Here is a 16,959-nt window from a genome sequence, read left to right on the forward strand (position 1 = left end):
TTTTGACTGAACTTTGGACCTGCCCCCTCCACCAGGCAAGGCTCCCTGAGCTTGATTGAGTGGGCAGCCCTGATGTTTAAGTGACTTTATACTGAACTTTGGATTTACATTCTTCACTAGATGGAGGCTCTTTGAGCTCAGTTGGGTGGGTTGTGCCTGGTGCTTGCATGACTCTTAATCTGAACTTTAGACCTGTGTCCCCCACTGGGCACTAGCCTCCTGAGCGTGACTGGGTGGCACCCATGCCTGACCATCTTTGTCTTAGCATTGGACCTAAACTCTCCACATAACTGAAGCCCTCTGAGCTTCATTGGCTGGATGGTGCCCAGTGCATGTGTTTCTTCTGAATTCTGGGTCAATGTTGGCCACTGGGCAGCCCAATGAGCTTGATTTGGTTGGTGGAGCCAGCACTGGCAGAACAACTTTGACTGAAACTCTGGGCCAGTGCTGTCTACTGATTCTTGTCCCCTTGTAGACACTGGCGGGGGGCTGTGGATTCACCACTTGTCTGCCTTTGTTAGTGCATCGTTGACACTGGAATAGTGAGGAGTGGACTCAACAGGGACAACCTATCAATTCAACTAAAAAGTATAATTAACATATTAAAGAAAAAAGAAAGAGAGGAAGAATCTGAAAATACTCATGCAGAGGAATCAGCAGAAGAACTCTGGCAACATGAAAAATCAGAGCAGATCAACTCCCCCCTTGTGATGTCAATGAAAATATGACAGAAAATTCCATCCGCAGAGAAATTGCTGAAATGTCAGAAATAGAATTCAGAATATAGATGGCAAATAAGATAATTGGAATGGAGGAAAAGATGGAAATAGAGAACCAAAAAATAGTTCAGAAGTTGTCTCAAGAAATTAATGAATTCAAAGATAAAGTCACCAAGGGTATAGGCACAATGAAGAATGACATAACAGAGCTTAAGGAATTGAAAAAGGTATTTGAAGACCTTTAAAATACTGTAGAGTCCCTCAGAAATACAGATGAACAGTGTTAAGAAAGAATCTCAGATAAAGAAGACAAGATATTGGAACGATCCCAAGCATTTAAAGAGGCAGAAAAATGGAAAACAAGAAAAGAATATTCCCTGAGAGAGTTATATGATTATTCCAAGAAATCAAACATCTGAATTATGGGATTTCTGAAGGAGAAGAAGATGGTCCCAAAGGCACAAATTCTCTGCTTCAAGACATTATGGAAATGGTGAGAAGCTTCCCAAGTATTGCAAGAAACACAGAAATTCAGATAGTAGATAGTTTCAGAACCCTGGCATGACTCAATCCAAATGAAGTATCTCCTAGACACAAAATTAATTGTAATTAATTTTGCCAGTGTTAATATTGAGAGAAATTTCTGCAAGCAGCCAGGCATATGGAAAGTATTACTTACACAAGGAAAAGTATCAGGATGACTGCAGATCTTTCAGACGAATCTTTCTAAGCCAAAAGAAGACGATCATCAACCTTCTTTTTTTTTTTTTATTTTATTTTATTATTAAATAATAGCTGTGTACATTAATGCGATCATGCGGCACCACACACTGGTTTTATAGACCATTTGACATACTTTCATCACACTGGTTAACATAGCCTTCCTGGCATTTTCTTAGTTATTGTGTTAAGACATTTATATTCTACATTTACTAAGTTGCACCTTGTAAGATGCACCGTAGGTGTAATCCCACCAATCATCCTCTCTCCGCCCTTCCCTCTCCCTCTTCCCCATATTCTTAGGTTATAACTGGGTTATAGCTTTCATATGAAAGCAAAAAATTAGTTTCATAGTAGAGCTGAGTACATTGGATACTTTTTTTTCCATTCTTGAGATACTTTACTGAGAAGAATATGTTCCAGCTCCATCCATGTAAACATGAAAGAGGTAAAGTCTCCATCTTTTTTTAAGGCTGCATAATATTCCATGGTGTACATATACCACAATTTATTAATCCATTCGTGGATCGATGGGCACTTGTGCTTTTTCCATGACTTAGCAATTATGAATTGGGCTGCAATAAACATTCTGGTACAAATATCTTTGTTATAATGTGATTTTTGGTCTTCTGGGTATATACCTAATAGAAGAATGATAGGATTGAATGGTCATCAACCTTCTTAAACAAAACAATTTATAGCCCAAGATTCTATATCCTGCTAAACTGAATTTCACTTGTGATGGAGAAATTAAATACTTCACTGACATCCACATGCTGAGGAAATGTGCCATGGCTAGACCAGATCTGCAGAAATACTTAGACCCATTCCTAATAACAATCAACATGATGGTACACCAGCAAAGTAAACCTACCCAGAAATTAAAGAACAAAGCCAAGCTTTCTCAATGATGTAAGGGATTAAACAAGATGGACCTCTAAAAAACCAGATGACCAAAACTCTGCCATATCTATCAATTCTCTTAATTAATGTGAATCATTTGAACTCTCCTTTAAAGAGGCATAGACAGGCTGACTGGATATAAAAACTCAGGCCAGATATCTGTTGTCTACAAGAAACTCACCGTACCTCAAAGGACAAAACAAGACTCAGGGTGAAGGGATGGGCAATGGTATTCTAGACAAATGCAAAGCAGAAAAAAGCTGGGGTTGCAATCTTGTTTGCATATACAATTGGATTCAAACCAACAAAAATAATGAAAGACAAAGATGGACACTACATACTTGTCAAGGGAAACACATAACATGAAGAGATTTCAGTAATTAATACCTATGCACCCTATTTGAATCCTCCTTGATATATAAAACAAACCCTAACTGATTTGAATATGATATCTTCCCACATTATAATAGTTGAAGATTTTAACACTCCATTGGCAGTACTGGACAGATGCTCCAAGCAGAAATTAAACAAAGAAATAATGGACTTAAACAACACCCTAGACCAAATGGACTTAACAGACATTTATATAACATTTTATCCTAACAAAACTGAATACACATTCTTCTCATCAGCCCATGGATCATCTTCCAAAATTTATCTATCTTAGGACACAAGACTAACCTCAACAAATTCAAAAGAATAGAAATTATCCCCTGTATGTTCTCAGACCATTATGGATTAAAAGTTGAACTCAACAGCAACAGAAATCTTCATGCTTAAATAAAATCATGGAAACTAAATAATGTTATGCTGAATGATAGTTGGGGTCATAGACAAGATCAAGAAGGAGATCATTAGATTTCTAGAAAAAAAATAGCAAAGTCCAAACTATCAAAACCTATAGGATACTGCAAAGGCAGTCCTTAGAGGGAAATTTATAGCATTAGATGCCTTTATCAAGAAAACAGAAAGAGAGGGGGTCAACAACCTAAAAGGCGATCTCAAGCAACTAGAAAAGGAGGAACAATCTAATTTCAAATACAGCAGAAGAAAAGGAATAACCAAAATTACAGCAGACTTAAATGAAATTGAAAACTAAAGAATTATTCAGAAGATCAGTGAAATGAAAAGTTGGTTCTTTGAAAAGTTTAATAAAATTGATAAACCCTTGGCTAGACTAACCAGAAAGAGAAAAATAAGATCTTTAATAACTACAATTAGAAATGATAAAGGGAAAATAGCAACAGATGCCACAGAAATACAAAAGATTCTCAAAAATTACTACAAAAAACTTTATTCCCAGAAATATGAAAATGTGGAGGAGATGGACCACTATCTGGAAGCACAATGCCTTCCAAAACTCAGCCAGAAAGATTTAGAAATCTTGAATAGACCAATATCAAGTCTTGAAATAGCATCCACTTTGGGCGGTGCCTGTGGCTCAGTCGGTAAGGCGCCGGCCCCATATACCGAGGGTGGCGGGTTCAAACCCAGCCCCGGCCAAACTGCAACCAAAAAATAACCGGGCGTTGTGGCGGGCGCCTGTAGTCCCAGCTGCTTGGGAGGCTGAGGCAAGAGAATCGCTTGGGCCCAGAAGTTGGAGGTTGCTGTGAGCTGTGTGAGGCCACGGCACTCTACCGAGGGCCATAAAGTGAGACTCTGTCTCTACAAAAAAAAAGAAAAAAAAGAAAAAGAAATAGCATCCATTTTACAAAATCTCCCCCAAAAGAAAAGCCCTGGCCTATATGGTTTCACACCAGAATTCTATCAAATCTCCAAAGAGGAATTAGTTCCTATAATGCAAAAACTTTTCCAAAGTATAGAGAAGTATAGAGAAGGAAGGAATCCTCCCCAACACATTCTATGAAACAAATATCACCCTGATCCTCAAACCAGGAAAGGACCCAACACAAAAAGAAAACTATCAACCAATATCATTAATGAATATTGATGCAAAAATATTCAATAAGATATTAGCAAACAGAATACAATGACACCTTAAAAGGGTTATATACCATGATCAAGTAGGTTTTATCCTAGACATGCAAGGTTGTTTCAACATACACAACTCTATAAATATAATACACAACATAAATAGGATGACTAACAAAGACCATATGATTCTTTGAATTGATCCAGAAAAAGCTTTCGATAACATCCAGCATCCTTTCATGATAAAAAACAATCAAGAAAATAGGCTTACATGGAACATTCCTTAAACTGATACAGGCCATCTATAGCAAACCCACAGCCAGTATCATATTGAATGGAGTAAAACTGCAAGCATTTTCACTCAAATATAGAACCAGACAAGGGTGCCTACTGTCTCCACTGCTATATTATATAGTGTTGGAAGTTCGAGCCATTGCATTCAGGCAGAGATCAATGGGGACAGAGAACATCAAACTCTTCCTCTTTGCAGATGACATAATCTTATACCTGGAAAATTCCAGGGACTCAACTACAAAGCTCTCAGAAGTGATCAAGGAATATAGCAGCATCACAGGATACAAAATCAATAACCACAAATCAGTAGCCTTTGTATAGGTCAAAAATTGTCAAGCTGAAAATAAAATCAAAGACTCTATTCCTTTTACAATAGCACCAAAGAAGATGAAATACCTGGGAATATAACTAACAAAAGATGCGAAAAATCTCTATAAAGAACATTATGAAACTTTAAGAAAGGAAATAGTATAAGCTGTCAACAAGTGGGAAAATATACCATGCTCATGGCTGGGAAGAATAACATTGTTAAAAATGTCCATACTACCCAAAGCAACCTATAGAGTTAATGCAATCCCCATCAAAGCACAAATGCCATACTTCAAAGAATTGAAAAAATACTACTTTGAGTTCTATGGAATCAGAAAAAAACTTCAATAGTTAATACAGTTCTTAGAGATAAAAACAAATCTTGAGTCATCAAGTTGCCAGATTTTAGGTTATACTACAAGGCTGTAATGACCAAAACAGTTTAGTACTGGCACAAAAATAGAGATCTAGATCTATGGAATAGGATAGAGAATCTAGAGATGAACCCAGTCACATATCATCATTTGATATTCTATAAGCCTAACAAAAAAAAAAGCACTGGGGAAAAGAATCCTTATTTAACAAATGGTGCTGGGAGAACTAGTTATGCCCATGTAGAAAATTGAAACTGGACCCTCACCTCTCATCACTGACAAAAATTGGTTCTCATTGGATAAAAGATTTAAATTTAAGACATAAAACAATACAAATTCTAGAAGAGAGAGCAGGGAAACATCTGACTGTAGTAATCATTTGACCTGGGAAAAAACTATGAGGAAGACCACCTTAGCAATTGCAGCAACAGCAAAAATAAACAACTGGAATTTGATCAAGGTAAAAAGTTTTTGTACAATAAGGGTACCACAAACAAAGCAAACAGACAGTCATTTGAATGGGAGGAGATTTTTGCATGTTATAAACCTGACAAAGGCCTGATAACTAGAATCTACAGAGAACTCAAACAATAAGAAAAGTGCAAACAACCCCCTCTATAAGTAGACAAGAGATTTGAACAGAAACTTCTCTGAGGATGACAGATGGCCAAAAAACAGATGAAAAAATTCTCATTAATTTTAATCATCAGAGAAATGTAAATCAAAATCACTCTAAGATATCACCTAAGATATGTAAGAAATGTAAATCAAAATCATTCTAAGATATCATCTCCAGCAAGATTGGCCCACATCACAAAGTCACAAAACACCAGATGCTGGTGTGCATGTGGAGAGATGGGCACACTTCTACAATGCTGGTGGGATTAAAAACTAATACATTCATTTTGGAGAGAAGTATGGAGAATCCTCAAAGATGTAAAAGTAGACCTTCTATTTGACTCTGCAATACCATTACTAAGTATCTACCTAGAAGAATAAAAATCATTTTACCATAAAGACATTTGCACCAGAATGTTTACTGGGACTCAATTCATAATTGCCAAGTTGTGGAAGCAACCTAAGTGCTCATCAACCTATGAATGTCGTATATGTATACCATGGAATATTATTCAACCATTAAAAAATGGGCACCGTACATCCTTTGTATTTACCTGGATGGAGTTGAAGAACATTCTCCTTATTAAATTACCTCAAGAATGGAAAAGCATGTATCCCATGTACTCAATACTAATTTGAAACTACCCTGTTTCTCCAAAAATAAGACAGTGTCTTATATTAATTTTTGCTCCCAAAGCTGAGCAAGGTCTTATTTTCAGGGGATGTCTTATTTTTCCATGAAGAAGAATATGGTACACATTTATTGTTAAATGAAAATAAAGGAAATTTATTACCTGTATACGGTATGGTAGTAACTTGAGTATCTTCCAGCCTAAACAATGTTGTGGATCTTCTTAAAGACAGTTCACTTCACTGAAGGAAATTATCCAGCCAGTGTTGTGATGCTTTGAAGTCTTCAGGGGCTATGTCAAACTGTGGTGCCATTGCAAGGGCAAATTCTTGAATCTGAGCCCTATTCACAACCAAAGCCTTTGCTCTCCTGTTAACAACCATTCACAGACCAGGTCTTCCAGCTCAGAAAATAATGGTTGCCGACTTGATCCACACTTGCGCTTTTTAGCATTTCCCTTGTCCACTTGTTCAATGAGGTTACCATACTCTGCTCGCCATTTTCAGACCAATCGGATACTCAACATCTTCTCTTTACAGAAAGCAGTAAGATTTTGGCCCCAAGAGTCTTCCATGATTCCTTTCTTGTACTCCATGGAGTAGCGTTTTCTTTTTGCACTCATTTCTAGGGGTAAAAAAAAGGAACTGGGGTATCAGGGTGGAGGGAGGGGGATCACTTAAAATGACACAGGGGGGATCAGAGGGGGGAATCAAAATGGCACAGGAGAATCAGAGGGGGGATTACCATTTTAGTAACCCCTTTTGATCCGCCTGTGTCATTTTGATTGTCTCCTCTGATCCTCCTGTGTCATTTTGATTGCCCCCTCTGATCCACCTGTGTCATTTTAAGTGATCCCCCCCACCCCTTTATCAGACATTTCCCCCCTGGAGCCTTCCTGGGGACTGTCACTGGGCTGGCTGGGGCCTGGACCTGGGCTGGAGCAGGGTCTGCCACTGACTGAGAACCTTCAGTCATCATGAGGGCAGCCTTGAGCATCAGGCAGTGTCACCAGAGACAGACCAGCACTCACCACCTTCGCTGAGTCCTGTCTGCTCTGATCCTTCTGTTCTTCTACATGCATCTGCAAAAGTCTCCTCCTCTCTCCCACTGCGTGCTCACCACTCACTCCGACATCCGCTCTGCCTCCACACAGCAGTGACTTCAGGACTCCGCATAATGTCACTGGTTGCTAGATGCCAGGGCCGCCCTAGCAACCAGTTTACGGTAAATTAATTTTCATTCCGAGACAGAGCCCAGGGAGACCTTATTTTTGGGGGGATGCCTTATATTTCACCCAGAAGGATACCTATAAGTAGGTCTTATTTTCAGAGGATGTTTTATTTTCGGGAAAACATGGTAGTAGATGAACAACTACAGGTCCACATGAGAGGACACTATTGATGACACTATTGAATTCAAGTGGTGGGGAGTGTGGAATGGAGGAAGGTGCTCAGTAAACTCCCATCTATGGATACAATGTAGGGGTATATGGCACACTTTCTGGGTGAAGGATTCAAATACAACTTGTACTTTACCTTACAAATGCAAACAATGTAACCTAATTATATATACCTTTATGATAATCCAAAAGAAAATTCTTTACTTTCTTTGCAGAATTATTATATGAAACTGATTGCATGGGTAAGTGATGGACATTGTTGTAGGCACCTAGAATACTGTAGTAAAAAAAGCAAAGGTACCTACCCTGGTGGAGCTTACATTCTTCAAGAAGAGAGAGACTATCAATAATTAATCAACACAATAAGTAGCAAGTTGGGAAGAGAAAGGCACTATGGAATGGAAAAATGAAAACGTAGAGGAGATTGAGAGTACAACTGATGGGGTGGATGTGTGTATACCTTATCCTTTGATTTGTTTTTTTAAAAATACATTTAATGTATACAACATGTTTTGAATCACATATATGTAGCAAAATGATTACTACAGTCAAGCAAATTAATGAATTTCCTTAACTTAGTAAATTTATTGCCATACCCTCCCCAATTGTATTGTAAATACAGGACTTTAAGTACTTCTGGGTCAAGATAATTTATAAAAATATTAGTGGTCTATAAATCTTATGTGATCCTCTGAGCATCTGGGGAAAAGACAAAATAAAGATAAAGTGTTCTAAGCCTTTGTCAACCTACTTCCAGAAACAGAAACTCAATTGTAAAGGTGCCTGAGGAAACTCCTTGGCAGATAATGCACCTAATACTCTGAAATGGACCCTGGGCACAGGTCAGCAATTTTTCAATATGATTAAGTAGAAATGAGCAATGTTTTCACAACATCCAATTATGTTCTCATATCAGGAACAGTAGGTGAATAAATAGTTAAGCTTTCCTCTGGCTTTCACTCACTGGGAACACTACTTGCTTCTTTGTAAGCTTATGAACAATCCGTATGGGGGACGTTTCTTGGGAAAAGTTCTTATCTTGTTGGCAAACTGGAAACACACGGTAACACCCCCAGTGATCGTTTATGTCCAGGCCAAGGCTTAGCCTACAGAGGTCTGCTCTGCTCTGCTATGTCTTCTCTAACCTACTTTCTGTCCTCCTTTTTCTAATCCATTTGTTAAATATTTAATGCATGATTTCTGATGGCTGGCTATCTACTAAGCACCAAGAAGGATACAAATCAACTAAAGAAAAAGGATACAAATTAACACAAAAAGTCCAAGAAAGGAAAAACAGCAGAAGATATAATCCCAATTTTGAAAAATTTGCATTGTGAAAGAAATACACAAGATTCTATGCTCCCGGCATTAGAATTGGTCTGTCAGTCTTTCTTTGGATTTTGATTCTCTTAATATAAAAGTGTAAATAGATGCCATTTAATCTTGTCAAGGAAAAATACAGTGAAATTATCCATTAATAAGATATTTCACTAGTATGTTCCTTGGACAGAGCTAGCACTTGTAACTTCGGTTTTTCTAATATTTAGTTCCTTTATTTATTCTTTGAAAAACACTCTGCATATTGAATGCTGAATTAACTGCAAGCCATATACCTTTATTATGCAGTCTGACTTGTGCCATAATGTGAAAATCTTCTCAGGGACTCCTAGGCAACTTTTCTCTATTGACTTTTCTCCTGATTTATTACTTGGATGAAAATGTGTATTGCCTAAATTTACAAAGGTGCCAAAGTATCATGCTAATTAAATTTTATTAAGCTGATGTTAATATGAAGGGAAAAATATTTCAGAATGAGGCACATAAAACGATTTCATGATTTAAATCGAGTTTACCTAAGGTAACAATAAGCATGTGGTATAGGACTGAATCAGATGTTTTATTTGAAAGTCAAAATACATTGTGTATCTCTTTTTTCTTGTTTATGGACAATGATTGGTGGTTTTATCCTTGAAAGATATTTGACAAGAGCAGGAGCTTTGGTTCTTTGTGTTGAATTACTGTGTTTAAGTGAGTCAGATAGAGACTGTAGTGAACAAAACCAAAATGAAAACAAAGGAAACCATTAGAAATCAGAGAGAAGTCACCAGGTTAGGAGGGCTAGAGCCTACAGAATGGAATGGAGGGGGAGAAGGCAAAGTCAATATGAATGAGGTTAATCATTGTATTTAAAGCATCTCGGCTCCTATATGTTTTAGGTATGCACTACACATAATTTCCTAATTTTTTAAATACGCCCTCAGTTATGTTGCTGAGTTCACTCAGGTAGCATTCTTTGAAAAGAAGTAAATTAGGAGAATTGGTTTGGCTAGAAAGAGAGACTTGTATTTAATCTTTATTGATTGTAAAGAAGAATTATGATTTGGGAAGTTAAATAAGTATCTTAAGGATTGATAGTATAGCTTAAAATTATTTGGAAAAGTGTGAGTTGTTTTATTCTGAGCTCATTTTACCTTCTACACACTTAAAGGTTTAGATTTCATTCTACTTTATTAATAATATTCTAACCATCGATTTATTCTAATTTGTATTATATATCTTAGTTTATCCTTTATCATCTAACCTAGGGATCAGTAAACTGATTTTTATAAAAAGCCAGATAAATATTTTAGGCCTTTGGATTTTACTGTCTTTGTTTAAACTATTCAACTCTGCCGTTATTGATTGAAACAGTCATAAAAAAAATCTACATAAATGAACATGACCAGGTTCCAGTGTAACTTGATTTACAAAAGTGGGTGGCAACTGCACTAGATTCAATCTGTGGGCCATAGTTTTCCAGTCCTTGGTCTAGCCTTTTGTGTCACTTTGTTTTTTTCTTCCAGATAGTTAAACTTTGCCTTATTCAACCAATTTGAACAAGTGATGTTTGAACTTTATTTCTGTGTTTTGCAGTTTCCGTATTTTAATGTATCCATATTTTTTCCTTAGCTAGGTGGACCTTGTTTTTTTTGCTTATCTCTTATCTGTCATTTACAAAGTTGTGCGTATATACATATGTACACACACACACATTTATTGATTGAAGTTTTCAGAAGTGTTCTGTAACCTATTCTTGGGTCATAGTCATCAGGACAGTTCCAAAAATTCCAGTTCTAAGCCTTTCTGGGAATGTGGTAGTGTTATACTTCTCTTCTTTGAAGTTAGGTGTGGCCACATGACTAGTTTTGTCTAACAATATTTAAATACTGGTGACACATGTCGCATTCAGGGGGTTGATGAAGAATGAGTGCACAATTTACTGTGTTGACTTTTTTATTTCTCAACAATCTTGGAAGAATGGATGCAATTGGAGCTTCCAACACCCTGGTCTCCGACTGATTACAACATACAGTGACCTTGTGCCAACCTGCTCTGAGTGGAAATAAATCTTTGTGCTTGACAGCTAATGAGGTTTTAGGGATGTTTGTAACTGCAGCAAAACCTAGCCTATTGTGCATGGTAGAGAAACTGATACCTTGAAATGGGATGTTGCCATGCCAAAAAATCTAGAAAATTGTTAATAATATAAGAACGAAGAGCTGAGACTTTTGGTAAAATGGTCACCTTGGAAGGAGAATGATGCTTCTAACTCTAGAGCTGTAGACTACAACTTCAGGCTGCAGACCGGTACCAGTCCATAGCCTATTAGGAACTGATCTGCACAGCAGGAGGTGAGTGGCAGATGAGCAAGTGAAGCTTCATCTGCATGTATAGCTCCCCATCACTCCCATCACCACCTGAGCTTTGCCTCCTTCCAATTCCCCCACACTAACTCACCCAGGTGTGGGAAAAATTGTCTTCCATGAAACCAGTCTTTGATGCTAAAAAGGTTGGGAATTGCTGCTCTAGAGCAAGGATAGGCAAACTATGGCCTGTGGGATCTTGGGAAGGATGGAGCAAGATGGTGGATCAGAAGGATTGTTCAGCTGAGCTATCCTAGAATGACTGGGGATAAAGAGAGAACCCAGCCATACCTGGTGCAAGGACCTTTCCCAGAGTTGTAGCTTAGGCAGCACAGTGAGAAGGTGGTGAGCTGGATATAGCATATGATCTAGAGCAGTGCAAATCTGTTGAATTGGGCAAGTGATTGCAACCCATGGGATTGGCTGGCTTCCCACAGACAGAAAGGAAGCCTTCTGGAGTTCTCAGTTGTTGGGGAAAGCTATTCATTGAGTGGAAAATTTGGAAGAGTGGGCAGACTTCAACAGTATACAGCAACCAGATTTGAATGCTGGTTAGAGTTGAGTTACCATATGTTTGTTGGCTTATGAGGCAGCCATACTGAGACAGTATGCTTCCTTCCTTCCTTCCCAGGAGGCTGACATTTTGGGAAGGTCGTAAGAAGGTTTTAGCAGGGGCATAAAGCATGGCTGTCTTAATTCTGCCTGTTGGGATCAGAACTGCACTCTTGGGACAGGCTCAGGGACTCCTGAATCCCACATAGTCAGGTGGCAGTATGAGATCTGCCCCTGACAGGTTCTGGAGAGCTTTAAGATCCCAACCCCATAGGGTCTGGATGCTGAGAAAATAATCAGGCGATCACCGAAGGCAACTAAGTTAGGAATAAGGAACATAGAGGTTACTGGCTGTGTTCTCTGTCTCCTAAAAAACCCACAGTGCCACTTGGTGTCCTGGTGACATATTGTAACATATTGTCATCTAGAGCAAGGACAAGGACTCCTGGTTTTTTTTTGCGGGGGGGAGGGCTGCTTTGCTCAAGACCTAAGCTCTAAGACTAGGTATTTTGAAATAAAGGAGGAAATGAGAAGGAGAAAGGAGGACAAGGAGGTGAACAGAAGAAAGAATACATGAGGAAGAAACAACAGAAAAATTCAGGCACCATGAAAAACCAAAACAGAGCAACTCCCTCGAGGGACACTAAGGCAGCTACTACAGAAGACTCCATTTATAAAGAATTAATGGATTTGACAGAAGGGGAATTTAAAATATGGATGATAAAGACAATAAAAGGAATGGATGAGAAAACAGAAAGACATAACCAAAAGTTGGATGAGAGATATGTTGATTATAGAAAGGATATGGAGGAGATTAAGGAAATGAAGGAGATAATCAGGGAATGTAAAAATGCAGAAGAAAGTATCAAAAATAGGTTAGACCTTGGAGAAGAAAGAACTTCAGAGCCAGAAGATAAAGTTTTTGAGTTAACCCAGGTAGTTAAAAAGGCAGAAAAGAAGAGAGAGAAAACAGAATAGGCACTTAGAGAACTACAAGATTCCATGAAATGTTCAAACATATGAATACTAGGGGTTCTTGAAGGAGAAGAAGATTGTCCCAAAGGAATGGAAGCCCTACTGGAAAGTATGATAAATGAAAATTTCTGAAGTTTTACTAAAGACCCCAACACACTACTTTCAGATGGATATCAAACTCTGGGTCATCTCAACTCAATCAGAGATTCTCCAAGACATTGTAATGAACCTGTGCAAAATCAAGATGAATGAAAAGAATTCTGCAAGCAGCCAGGAGTAAGCACCAACTCACATATAGAGGCAGAGCCATTAGGATGGCAGCAGACTTTTCAACTGAAACTTCCAAAGCCAGAAGAGCCTGGTCATTCACCTTCAACATTCTTTTTATTTATTTATTTATTTGTTTTGCAGTTTTTGGCCGGGGCTGGGTTTGAACCTGCCACCTCTGGTATATGGGGCCAGCACCCTACTCCTTTGAGTAACAGGCACCACCCACTTTCAACATTCTTAAACAAAACAATTTTCAGCCTAGAATTCTGTACCCTGCTAAACTAAGCTTCAAAATTGATGGAGAAATCAAATCTTTTGCGGATATACAAGCACTGAGGAAATTCACCACAACTAGACCAGCTCTACAGAAAATACTTAGACCTATTCTCAACACTGACCATCACAATGAACCATCAGTAAAGTAAACACCTAGAAGCTAAAGGTCAAAACTTAGCTTCCACAATGACGTAAAGGATAAAACTATACAACGGACTTTCACAAAATAAGATGAAAAGAACTCCATCACACTTATCAATTTTCTCAACAAATGTCAATGGACTGAATTTACTACTGAAGAGGTACAGGCTGACTAATTAGATAAAAAAAAGCACAAGCCATCTATATGCTGTCTCTAGGAGACACTAAGACTTAGCCTTGAAGAACAAATCAAGACTCAAGGTTAGGGATGGAAAACAGTAATTGAAGCAAAAGGAAGTCAGAAGAAGGGGGGGGTGCAATCTTATTTTCAGGTATAAGCAGATTTAAAGCAATTAAAGTTGAGAAAGACAAAGGTGGACACTTTATACTGGTCAAAGGAACGATACAATAAGAAAACATTTCAATTTTAAATATTGATGCACCCAACTTAAATGCTCCCAGATTTATGAAACAGACCTTAATGAGTCTGAGAAATATGATATCCCATTATATCATAATACCCAGGGATTTTAACACCCCTCTGACAGAACTGGAAAGATCCTCTAAACAGAAACTAAACAAAGATACAACCGACTTAAACGTGACCCTAAAACAAATGGGATTAATAGACGTACACAGAACACACCACCCCAAAGCTAAAGAAAATACATTTTTTGATTTAATTTTGACCAAAGTACATTACTTAAACATTAATTTTTAGTTTAACTTGTTAATATGTTGTTTGGGATATTGCATCCTCATTTATAAGTGAAATAAGTTTGTAATTTCCCCTTTATAATAATATATTCTCTCCAATTTTAATGTCAGGTGTACCCAAATCAAGTAGAATGATTTTGAAGTATTTCTTCTTTTTCTATTGTCTATAAGATTTGGCATGATCTGTTTTTTCTTTATTATCTTTTACTTTTATTTATAAATATTAGTTGTCTATTTTTTGAGACTTAAAAAAAAAATAAGAAGTTAACTGATGACTCCATACTGAATCTCAGAGTCAAAGCATTCTATAATAGACATACTCTTATTTGACAATATGAATGTTACTTTCTTTGCATTATTATTGTTATTATTGCTTAATATTTCGATGTAGCAATTCTCTGATTTCTTTTCTGAATGTATTTATGTTCGTTCATTCTTTACGAGGTTTTTGTTTCTAGTCCCTATCTTAAACATTGCTATTGTTATAAAATTTTAAACCTCTTTAATTTTGTGAAGGCAAAAAATGGAAACCTAATAAACACATGTATATGTAAAAATTTAAAAAAAAAATTACATTTTTCTTGTCAGTCCATGGTATATACTCCAAAATAGACCACATTCTAGGCTACAAATCAAACCTTGGCAAAATTAAAAGAATAGAAATTATACATTGTATCTTCTCAGACTACAAGGCTATAAAGGTGGAACTCGACTCCAACAAAAATGTTTATCCTCACACAAAGACTTGGAAATTAAGCAACCTTATGCTGAATGATAGTTGGGTTCAGGAAGAGATAAAAGAGGAAATCTTAGAATTCCTCAAACATAGCAACAATGAAGACACAGTTACCAAAACCTGTGGGATACAGCAAAAGCAGTCTTAAGAAGGAAATTTGTTGCATTACATGACTACATTCGAAAAACAGAGAGTGCATCAACAACCTCAAGAACCATTTTACAGAACTGGAAAAAGAAGAACAATCTAATTTCAAAACCAGCAGAATAAAAGAAATAACCATGATTAAATCAGAGATTAATAAAATTGAAAACAAAAAAATCACTCAGAAAATTAATGAAACAAAAATTATTTTTTTTAAAAAAGTAAATAAAATCAATAAACCTTTGGCCCGATTAACTAGAAACAGAAAAGTAAAATCTCTAATAGCCTCAATCAGAAATGATAAATAGAAAATAACAACAGAGGCCACAGAGATACAAAAAATCATGTCTGAGTACTACAAGAAACTCTATGCACAGAAATTTGACTATGTGGAGGAAATGGATCAATACCTGGAATCACACCCTCTCCCTAGACTTAACCAAGAAGAAATAGATCTCTTGAACAGATTGATTTCAAGAACTGAGATGAAAGAAACAATAAAAAAAAAAAAATCTCCGAACAAAAAAATGCCCTAGTCTAGTTAGTTTCACACTGGAATTCCATCAAATCTTCAAAGAAGAGCTTATACCCATACTGCAGAAATTATTCAAAAAAATTGAGAAGGAAGGAATCTTCCCCCAACACGTTCTACAAAGCAAACATCACCCTGATGCCAAAACCAGGAACAGACCCAACTAAAAAGGAGAATTTCAGACCAATTTTACTAATGAATATAAATGAAAAAAATTCTCAATAAAATCCTAGCCAATAGATTATAGCTACACATTAAAAAAGTCAGTCATCAAGATCAAGTAGGTTTCATCCTGGGGATGCAAGGCTGGTTTAACATACGATGTAATTCACCATATCAACAGAAGCAAAAACAAAGACCATATGGTCCTCTCAATAGATGCAGAAAAAAAGCATTTGATAAAATTCAGCTTTCCTTTCTAATTAGAACACTTAAGAATATAGGTATAGATGGCACATTTCTTTTTTTTTTTTTTTTGTAGAGACAGAGTCTCACTTTATGGCCCTCAGTAGAGTGCTGTGGCATCACACAGCTCACAGCAACCTCCAACTCCTGGGCTTAAGCGATTCTCTTGCCTCAGCCTCCCGAGTAGCTGGGACTACAGGCGCCCGCCACAACGCCCGGCTATTTTTTGGTTGCAGTTTGGCCGGGGCCGGGTTTGAACCCACCACCCTCGGCATATGGGGCCAGCACCTTACCGACTGAGCCACAGGCACCGCCCTTGATGGCACATTTCTTAATCTGATTGAAGCCATCTACAACAAACCCACAGCTAATATTATGCTAAACGGAGTAAAACAGAAAGCTTTTCCACTTAGAACTGGAACCAGACAAGGTTGTCTTCTATCACTCTACTATTCAACATAGTGCTAGAAGTTCTAGCCAATACAATCAGGAAAGAGTTAAACGGCATCCAAGCGGGGGTAGTGGAAGTCAAATTTTCGCTTTTTGCTGATGATATGATCTCATACTTAGAAACCCCAAAAAACTCAACCACAAGACCCCCGAAGTGATCAAAAAATACAGCAATGTCT

The sequence above is a fragment of the Nycticebus coucang genome, chromosome 10 (genome assembly GCF_027406575.1).
Source record: "Nycticebus coucang isolate mNycCou1 chromosome 10, mNycCou1.pri, whole genome shotgun sequence".
Taxonomy (NCBI): domain Eukaryota; kingdom Metazoa; phylum Chordata; class Mammalia; order Primates; family Lorisidae; genus Nycticebus; species Nycticebus coucang.